Consider the following 10,897-nt stretch of genomic DNA (forward strand, 5'->3'; position numbering starts at 1 on the left):
GGGACCATATTCGTGGACTAACAAATGTGAGTTTTGCTAAACATCATGTTTGCAGTGCCTGCATTGAAGGAAAGATTCATGAAACTGCTCATCGTCCAACGACTCTCATCTACACTAAGAGGCCATTGGAGCTTCTCCATATGGATCTGTTTGGCCCTCCATCATTTGATAGTCTTGGAGGCAGAAAGTATTGCTTGGTGATCGTTGACGACTACTCAAGATACACCTGGGTATATTTCTTCAAAAAGAAGAGTGAAACTCAACAAATTGTCATCAACTTTGCTAATGAAGCTCAACGTCAACATGAAGCAAAGATCTTGGTGATTAGAAGTGACAACAACGCCGAGTTCAAGAACTACACCTCGGATGAGTTTCTAGGTGATGAGGGAATAAAACACCAATATTCAGCACCATATACCCCTCAACAAAATGGCGTGGCAGAAAGGAAGAACCGGACCTTGATAGACGCTGCAAGGACAATGATGGTAGAATTCAAATCTCCATATAACTTCTGGGTAGAAGCCATCAACACAGCATGTCATGCGTCCAATCGGCTCTATATCCGCAAAGGCTTGAACAAGACTCCGTATGAGATTCTAACTGGAAGCAAACCCAATCTCAAGTACTTCCGGGTATTTGGTTGTAAGTGTTTCATTCTCAAGAAAGGTGCACGTTTAGCTAAATTTGATTCTAGAGCACATGAGGGCATCTTTGTTGGTTATGCTATAGACTCTCATGCTTACCGTGTCCTCAACAAGTCCACCGGACTCATTGAGGAGACGTGTAACGTGGATTTGGATGAAAATAATGGCTCCCAAGTGGAGCAAAGTGGTCTTTGTGATGTAGGTGATGAAATTCCTCCCCAAGCCATAAGAAGAATGGGGATTGGTCAAATACTCCCCATTGAGGAACCCCTTGTGGCCGAAGGAGAAGGACAATGCTCTACTCAACTGGAGCCATCACCTCCACAAGCCCCACATGCTTTCGATGAACAAAGAGAAGACTCTCAACAAAATGAACAAGCTCAAGGTCAAGATAAATTGCCCAACAATGATGATATATCTCATGATATTCAAGCACTCTCCCAAGACTCTGAACCTGCTCATGATCAAGATCAAGTGCAACCACGAGATCCAGACCAAGTAGAAGCACAAGATCAAGATCAAGAGCAACCACAAATATAAGAACAAACTAGTGAACCTGCTCAAGTCGAAAGTCACGATGATCAGGATACTGTCTCACAATTCCCTTCTGCAGCACCAATAGCCGGTGCCAAGGGAGGCTCAAGACGCAAGGGCAAGCAAAGTAAACAAGTCGATGCTCCCCCGCTATCCAATGAAGAACTCTTGGAGCGTCGAGCAGCCAAGATTGCGAACAAGCTAAGAGTCAAGTCACATCTTATGAAGAATGTACTTGGCAGTTTAAAAAGGGGAGTATCCACCCGTCAACAGATTTGGAATTATTGTGAGCATCACGCGTTTGTTTCGTATTGTAAACCTCAACAGGTACAGGAAGCGCTCGATGATGAGGATTGGCTTATGGCCATGCATGAAGAACTTAACAACTTCGAGCGCAACCAAGTGTGGGATTTAGTGCCAAGGCCAACGGAGGAACATAATGTCATCGGGACCAAATGGATATTCAAGAACAAGCAAGATGCCAATGGGATTGTGACTCGAAACAAGGCAAGATTGGTGGCTCAAGGCTACTCCCAAGTTGAGGGTATCGACTACGGTGAAACCTTTGCCCCTGTTGCTCGTCTAGAATATATTTGCATGTTGCTTGCATTTGCTTCTCATCATAACTTCAAATTACAACAAATGGATGTGAAAAATGCCTTTCTCAATGGTCCTTTAAATGAGTTGGTCTATGTCAAACAACCCCCGGTATTCGAACATCCCAAGCTCCCCAATCATGTGTACAAACTTAATAAGGCACTCTATGGCCTTAAACAAGCCCCACATGTGTGGTATGAGTATCTTACTGAGTTGTTACAAGATCGTGGGTTTGAAATTGGGAAGATAGATCCCACTCTTTTTACTAAGAGGGTTAAAGGGGATTTGTTCATATGCCAACTATATGTTGATGATATTATCTTTGGCTCTCCTAACATTTCCTTCAATGAAGAATTTGCTGCACTAATGACTGAGAAATTTGAGATGCCCATGATGGGAGAGTTGAAGTTCTTCCTCGGGTTCGAGATTAAACAAGGCCTAGAAGGGACCTTCACCAAACAAGCCAAGTACACTCAAGACATGCTCAAACGGTTCAAGCTTGAAGATGTCAAACCGGTCAAGTTCCCCATGCCAACAAGATGCAAGCTTGACAGTGATCCCAATGGTAAAGCAGTGGATCAAAAGGTATATCGCTCCATGATTGGATCCCTCCTTTACCTTTGTGCATCTAGACCGGATATTATGTTGAGTGTAGGGATATGTGCACGGTTTCAATCCGCACGAAAAGAAAGTCATTATATGGCTGTTAAGCGAATCTTTCGATATTTGGCTCATACCCCAAACTTTGGCCTTTGGTATCCCAAAGGAGCAAACTTCAATCTAGTTGGCTATTCTGACTCAGATTGGGCAGGAGATTGTGTGGAGAGGAAGTCCACTTCTGGAGGATGCCAATTCCTTGGTCGCTCACTGGTAAGCTGGTCTTCAAAGAAGTAGAATTGCGTCTCTCTATCATCCACCGAAGCTGAGTATGTGGCAGCTGCAAGTTGTTATGCATAATTGCTATGGATGAGGCAAACTTTAAAGGATTACGGTGTCACTTGTGACAAAGTGCCTCTTCTATGTGACAATCAAAGTGCTATCAAGATTTCCCTCAACCCAGTGCAACATAGCAAAACCAAGCATATTGATATTCGCCATCACTTCATTCGTGAACATATCAAGCTAGGTGATATTGAGGTTCACTTCATCCACACTGAAGAGCAACTTGCAGATATTTTCACCAAGCCCCTAGATGAAGCAAGGTTTCGGGAGTTAAGGCATGAGCTAAATATCATTGATTCAAGTAATGTGGATTGAAGCTAGGCACGTTGCACTTCACTATGCATTCTATCTTGTTCTAGATGTAGGCATGGACATAGGGGGAGTGTTGTTCTCTCAATGAACTTTTCCTCCCCCCCCCCCATTATGCATAAATCGATCTAGTCTTTCACTTTAGCCATTGTCAAATGGCACTTGTGCTTCAAAGACGAGCATTGGTCATGAACCCAAGGATAATTCTTCGCGGTGTCATACCTTTGTCTCAAACATAGGTGGCCTCGGCCACCGCCCCCCCCCCCCCCACCTTTCTCTCATATAGAAGAAAGGATATAAAATGACAAGTCAGTATATCTTGCTGGTCTTCTTTTTCACTACTTGTCATTTGCCCACGTTCTTCTCTTCTCCTAGGTCCCGTTGTGACATTTGCAGCGGTACTACCGCCAGGACCCCAGCGGTACTATCGCCAGGGGTAGCGGTACTACCGCCGGGACCCCAATCTACCACGACCTAACTAGGACATTTTAGGGCTGTCTCAGGGGGAGCGGTACTACCGCCAGGGGGAGCGGTACTACCGCTAGGACCCCAGCGGTACTACCGCTGCAGCCAGCGGTACTACCGCGAGGACCACAGCGGACTACCGCTGGCCTGTACCCCTTGGGATATATAAAGGAGGGGGAGCCCGTTTTTTCCTGCCTCTTTCTTCTTCCTCGCGGCTTCTCCCTCCCCAACCCCGAACTCCCCCTATTTGGATCTCTATCTGTGGAGCTCCTTCTCTCCGTTGAGTTGGAGGGTTTGCTCCACTTCTCCTTCCTCCTCCAAGTGCCATGGAACCCGGTAAAGCTCCTCCCCTTCTTCTCTTGGTTGATGTTCTTGTTCTAGGGTTAGGAGCATTGGTGGGTTGGATCCATGTATTTGATATTGTGCTTTGTTCTTGGATGGCATGAAGGAGGTATTCGAGGGGAGTGTAGGTCCTATGAATCTTTGCTTTTGTATTGCCATGCCCTAGGATTTACATGTTTTAGTTCAAGCACTTGGACTATGTTTGGATTAGATCTAAAAACTTGCATTCTCTTGACTAGGCATGTCCTTATTTAGATGGTACTTGTGATCCTCATGTGGTTCGGGCTGTGGTGGAGTTCCTAGTAATTATACACAGCCCATAGCCCTCGTAAAATCCATGTAGCCATCTCTATGGGCTCTCTTCATATTCAGATCTGAAAAAATATCAAACCCCAGCGGTACTACCGTCAGGGGTAGCGGTACTACCGTCAGGGGTAGCGGTACTACCGCCAGGACCCGAGCGGTACTACCGCCAGGGGTAGCGGTACTACCGCCAGGAGGATTCTTTGTGTTTTATTTTCATTTGCTTGGCAATGCGTGTTTACTTTTCTGCCTTTTCTTATTCATTGCCTTGACTTCTTTTGTCGCTCTTTTTCGGTGTGTGGTTTGTGTCACAGGTGGTGCTCGCCGCTCGAACCCCCCACGGGACACACAGTCCAAGCATTATCGCAATCCAGAGGCTCCAGAGGGCTCCGCCACTTCAGGTCTGCAACCCAAAAAGCAGGCCTTCAAGAAGACCGCTCACAAGGACAAGGGGATCAACGTTCGCACCATGCCCCCTAAGGATTTTCTGCGGTTCCGCACCCAAAACCACTATCTCCAAGAGAGGGCTGTGATCAAGAATGTTGAGCATGTTTGGGCAAGGGATCACTGCAGGATCTATCGTGATATCATCAACCATTTCAAGAAGAGTTTTGTTCCCGTTCAGTGGATTGACCTGGCTCACCTTCAGCGGAACATGGACTACTTTGGTGACGCTCTCTCTCTGATTGACAAGCTAGGCATTAAGGACATCATCTCCTTCAAGACAGACTTTGATCCCAATGTTGTTGCCCAGTTCTATGTCACGGTTCACTTCTCGCCTGATGACGAGCGCTCCCTGGTGTGGATGACTGGGACTCAGAAGATGACATGTTCCTGGCGTGAATTCATGGCATTCCTCAAGGTTGATTTTCAGGGAGCTGACACTCCACTTGGGTCGCGTCCTCATGCTGCAGCTCCCACTGATAGGGCCTCCGCCAAGGACAGATTGCAGCAACTCTATGTGAAGAAAGGTGTGCTCCCTAGGCATCTGGACATCATGCATCGGATCTTCCGCAACACCCTCTTTCCTCGCATTGGCAACTTCGACGAGGAACATGGCTCTCTGGCTGAGATGCTACTGCTCTGTGAGGAGGCTATGACTAAGGAGTCTGCCCCTCTTGATATTTATGATGTGATGTTCACTGAGCTCTATAACTGCATCATGATGCGCAAGGTTCCCATCTACGGCCCCTACCTGTTTGCTTATATCCGTCAGAAGTGGCAAGACCCCTATCCGCAGGAGGAGTTATACATTCAGGCTGACTACTTTGTGCACGATCCTGTCAAGCTTCGCGTCAAGGACAAATGGGCCAACCCATCCACTTCATCTCAGCACATGGACACTGACCAAGAGACTGTTGCTGACAGAGGAACCGCTTCTCAGTCCCGCTCTTCTGCCATGCCATCTTGGGCCATGAAACTGTAGGATAAGATGAAGACTCTCTTCTGTATGCAGGCTAAGGGCCAGTATCAAACGCACGTGGCTCAGAAGGAGAACCGTCAGAGGCACAAGCGTGTCCTGAGGACACTTGATGTTGACATCTCTAGTGGATCAGAGGACGACATCACTCCAGAGGCTGCTTGGATGCGGGCTCAAGGTTACCAGTGGTCTGGCGCTGAGGAGGAAGAGGACAATGAAGAGGAGTAGGACGATCCGGATGCTACGGACGAGTTTGGCGATGCTGAGGATGAGGAGTAACCACCTGTGGCATTAGGTGTGCCCCTTTTTGGTGTCTTGTGCCAAAGGGGGAGAGAGTCTAGGAGCTGGATTTGCTTTGAGAGTTGAACTTTGCTTAGCTTTGCTTATCTTTCGTGTTTTGCTTCGAACTTGGTTTGCTTCTATTTTGCTATCTTTCGTGAGACATGAACTTGTGTGAGATTTATTTCCATCATATGCTGTGAGTCATATGCTCCTTATTTTCATATATCTCTATCTTTTTGTTCTCATAATATTCTCTGTGCAAATCCGGTATTGTCATCAACCCACCAAAAAGGGGGAGATTGTTGGGGCATAGTTTATGCCTTAGTAATTTTGGTGATTGATGACAGTACTGCAAAGGACTAACCGTGTGTGTTAAGATTTCAGATAACACACGTCAACGGCACAAGACGACTCGCCCCCCTCTTTCGTGGAACAGAAGCACGGTGTTCTCTACGATTCTCTTTATTTGAGTCATAGGAAAGCCGTACTATTAAGAGGGGAACCGTAGTGGAAAGGTTTGGGTGGAATCAATCTTGCACGCGCACACTTCACCTATTTTCCCCCTTGCCGGCAACTTTGGAGTGGCTCCCGCCTTGGTGTTTCTTTCTTCTTTGCAAATGGTCCCCCAGTGGTAGTACCGCTGGGCCTAGCGGTAGTACCGTTGGCCCCAGCGGTAGTACCGCTAGCCCTAGCGGTATTACCGCTGCAGCCAGCGGTAGTACCGCTAGCTGGCGGTAGTAACGCCCCTGGTCAGCGGTAGTATCACTCCAGGAGCTTAGTACCGCCTGCCTAGCGGTTGTACATGGACGGACCTTTTTGCGAAGACTTTCTTGCGGTGGTAGTGCTTATGCACTACCCGGGGGCCAGCGGTAGTACCGTTGCAGCCATCGGTAGTACCGCTGCAGCCAGCGGTAGTACCGCTGGAGTGCTAGCGGTAGTACCGCTAGGCACGGGCTGTGAGTAGGAAAACGGTTGGATTCCCCCCCCCACTATATAAAGGGTTTTTCTAGCTGTGGAACCCTATCTCTTAACCTCCCAAGCTCCATTGTTGCTTCCTAAGCTCAAAAGTGCCCGATCTCTCTCCCTAGCCAATCAAACTTGTTGATTCTTTAGGGATTGGTTGAGAAGGCCTAGATCCACACTTCCACCAAGAGAAAAGTTGATTCCCCCACCAATCCCTTGCGGATCTTGTTACTCTTGGGTGTTTGAGCATCCTAGACGGTTGAGGTCACCTCGAAGCCACATTCCATTGTGGTGAAGCTTCGTGGTCTTGTTGGGAGCCTCCAAGCTTTGTGTGGAGTTTGCCCCAACCTCGTTTGTAAAGGTTCGGTCGCCGCCTTCAAGGGCACCTATAGTGGAATCACGGTACCTTGCATCGTGCGAGGGCGTGAGGAGAATACGGTGGCCTTAGTGGCTTATTGGGGAGCATTGTGCCTCCACACCGCTCCAACGGAGACGTACTTCCTGTCAAAGGGAAGGAACTTCGGTAACACATCCTCGTCTCCATTGGTTCCACTTGTGGTTATCTCTAACCTTTACTTTGTGTATGCTTATGTTGTTGTCTATCTCTTACTTGTCTGAGTGGTTCTCGTTGTTAGCTTCATTAAGGTTCACCCCATTGTTGTATATTTGTGAACCCGTATGTTGTTTACCCTAACTTGCTAAGATTAATTAAATAGTGGTCGTTGCCTATTCACCCCCCCCTCTAGTCAACCATATCGATCCTTTCACAACTGCTAATACTCGAGAATATTATTTGGCTTCCCCTTGTGTCGAATCAACAAATTTGGGTTGAATACTCTACCCTCGAAAACTGTTGTGATCCCCTATACTTGTGGGTTATCAGTCGCCACGCAAGCCTCCCCCTCTCCATCGGCTGGCGGCGACGCGTTGCAGAGGGCCGGCGGTGCGTCAGGAGTCCCCTTCGGCTTGACGCATGTCTTCTTCCTCTTCGCCCTCGGTGGGACGACGCCCCTGGACATCAGGCAAAATAGGGAATAAGCCAAGCACGGACGAGGAACGCGCAAGGCGTGCCAAGACAAGTAACTTACTCTTCGAGGTCAATCCATCTCTTCTTCTTTTCCACCCCCGCGACGGCGGGAGTGACATGGCCCCCCATGGAGGGGGCGAGCCCGGTGCCTCAGGCTTTCCGCGGTAGAGGCGGGATGCGCCAAGGATGACCCAACCTCACACTTCTGGGGGGCGAGCACACACGCGGACCGCGTGGCGCGCGGGGCCGACGCGGGTTCCCTGGAGGTCCTGGTCAGGCGCGAGGAGATTACCGCGGAGTCCTCGCCGGTGGCATCATCATCTTCAAGCTCGCACAAAAGGATGGCCTGCGACGGGGGAGGCGCGTTCGTAGGGCAGTCTTCGACGGTCTTCTTCGAGGCTTCCCCATCGGAGGTGTCGTCCGGCGATACCTCCACCGGACTAGAGCCCTCGGCCAGGAAGAGCCCCAACTCATCGAAGACACGCAACACGGCGATTTGATCAACCCGGTCGTCGAGGCGGTACAGCGGACCCAGAGCCTTGGGAAGGTCACCAGGGTCACCGCCCATCAAGATTGCCACGACCCTATTCAGCTCCTAAGTGGGAAGGTCCTGGGACCGGAGCCTGAGCTCGTCGTCACCAGCCCGGTAGTCCCACAGGGGCCTGGAATGGGCCTGAAGGGGCGCCAGGCGCTGCGCCAAGAATTCCTTCACTATCATTCCACCGGCCATCTTCGTGGTGCTGATGTCGCGGGAGAAGCGCTCCAGGATGGGCACGACCCGAGGGTCGGAGAACTTCACCAAGCTCCACGTGAAAGTCTTCTCCGGCAGCCCCTTCGGCTCCTCCGGTCGAGGGTTGGCATCCTTGAGGCTCATGAGAACCCAACGATTCTTGAAGTTCTCCACCTTCTTCCCAGCCTTCAGGAGCAAATTGCCGCTCTGGGCCGCTACGGAGGAGACACCTGCCGACAAATGGGCGCCGTCGTGCAGGCGCAGGCTGAAGAAATGGCGGAAGAGGGCTACTGAAGGTCGCACGCCTCCAAAGGCCTCACTGTAGAAAGCGAAGACGGACAGAAGCAAGATGGAGTTGGGTTGGAGATGGAGGGCCTGGATCCCGTAGTGATTCAGGATGGCGGTGAAGAATGAGGAGAAAGGCGGCACCAGCCCGGCGAAGACGCTATGGAGGAAGAAGGAGTATACCACCTTTGACGCGGGCTGCTTCTCTATGGCGCCAGGCCAGATCAGGGTCCGCCCGTGCTCGTTGGACTCGGCCGCAGTCCATGGAAGCACGGGGACGAGATCCACGTCCTTGGAGAGGGCGCACTCCAGGAGCGGAGGAGCCGGGGCAGGACCTTGCGCCTCTGGCTTGTGCTTGCCGGCGGGCGCCATCGCTGAACTAGCAAGGGAGCGATGCGACGCTGGATCTAGGAGACGCGGGTTGGACTTGGAGACCGAGGAGGAAGATCGAGTGTGGGAGAAGGGAGGGCAATAATGGACCAACGCAACAAGTCAGGCTCCTGATAACTCGAGCGGAGACAAAGGCAAGGGGAACCCGACATCAGCCGCGTGACGCGCGCCAAACCTGGACCACAGGCGTTCAGGCCCCGCGGCGCTTCAAGCCGACCTCAAGGCTTCGCCCAGAAGCCAACCCGAGCGCGTCGTGGGCCCGGGGGATACTATCGGCGTTCTGGGAATGGGAGTACCCAGACCTGCCTGACTGTGGCCCAGGGCTAGCCCACCTCATCAAGTAAGCACGATTGGGCGTGATACCACTCAAGGCAAGGCCCTCGCAAGGGGGCCAAGCCTCGCGAGGAGGAACAACATCGAGACCCGCGGGGGCCTCGTCAGGACCCCTCCGGGGCGGCGAATATTCCGAGGCAAGGCCCAGCATCAGGAGTCAAGGATGACGTGTGGGAAGGAGAGGCGAGCAGCAGACCACAGGGCGGTGCAGTTTCCTCTTTAGTGCAAAGGAGGCAAGGACGTACCGGGGTTCCCAAGGCATCTTCCAAAGGTTTCTCTTCTGGTGCAACAAAGCCATCGCTGCCCGCCAGCAGGACAGACGTCACCCCTGGACGCGTCCCTGCAGCGCTGGCAGCCTCTTTGCAGGCGAAGACCAGCTTTGGGCAGGGGGAGCATGTTCCCTTGTTCCCCTTCGAACATTGTACTAGTTCATCCATCAACCTCCACGAGAGGCAATCCACCAAAGGATGAGTAGGGTATTACGCTTCCCAGCGGCCCGAACCTGGGTAAACTGTCGTGTTCTGTATCTTCCTCACCATCGAGTGAGTTCTTTGCCATCTCCGACGAGTAGCGGGCTGGGTGAGGCGAGCCCACGAGAGATCTTCGTACAAGCCCCTGAGTTCGAATCGTTAGGGTTTTGCGAAGTCCGAAATCAATTATTTTGGGACTGTGACATCCTAGGTCTCTTCTCTTTGTTTTCCCTCCCCTTCTTAGTCGAAGGCATGCAAGTAATGGATGCATCGAGCTTGATCGTCGCATGTGTGTCTCTAATAATTGTACATGTATAATAGACTACTATTGATTTTTGAAAAGAGAAATATATTAATATCATAAAGATATTAATTACACTCGGTCTCTGCACAAACAAAATGCTTCAAAGACATCTAAGATGCATATAGCCTGAATAGAAAATAAAAAGAAAAGAAAAAAGAGAATACAAAGTCCTTGCCACAGCGATCAACTTTTCTGAGCAGCAGCACTCAAACCATCATCAAAGACAACAGCCGAAAAACATAAAATATCTTCAAAAACATTGCCTTTAAAAAGGAAACAATGCGCTTAATCAATGTCGTCTCCCGATTCAAGATCTTAGGTTTTCGTGCTGAAAAAATTCTAAATTCTCAAAACAATTCTTTTAGCAAGACAATTGACAGACATAACCAATGAAGATAAGATTTTAATTTTTCATTGTGAAAAATTACAACTCGACACCTTAGAAGCACCATAAAAATAAAATTCTCGAGTGTTGTCGTCCCAACTTGCCATTGATGCTGATCGATTGATGCTCTTGATAAGCCCTGAGATCTCACTGATCGAGTATAACACGAGGC

The sequence above is a fragment of the Hordeum vulgare genome, chromosome 5H, assembly GCF_904849725.1.
Source record: "Hordeum vulgare subsp. vulgare chromosome 5H, MorexV3_pseudomolecules_assembly, whole genome shotgun sequence".
Lineage (NCBI taxonomy): Eukaryota > Viridiplantae > Streptophyta > Magnoliopsida > Poales > Poaceae > Hordeum > Hordeum vulgare.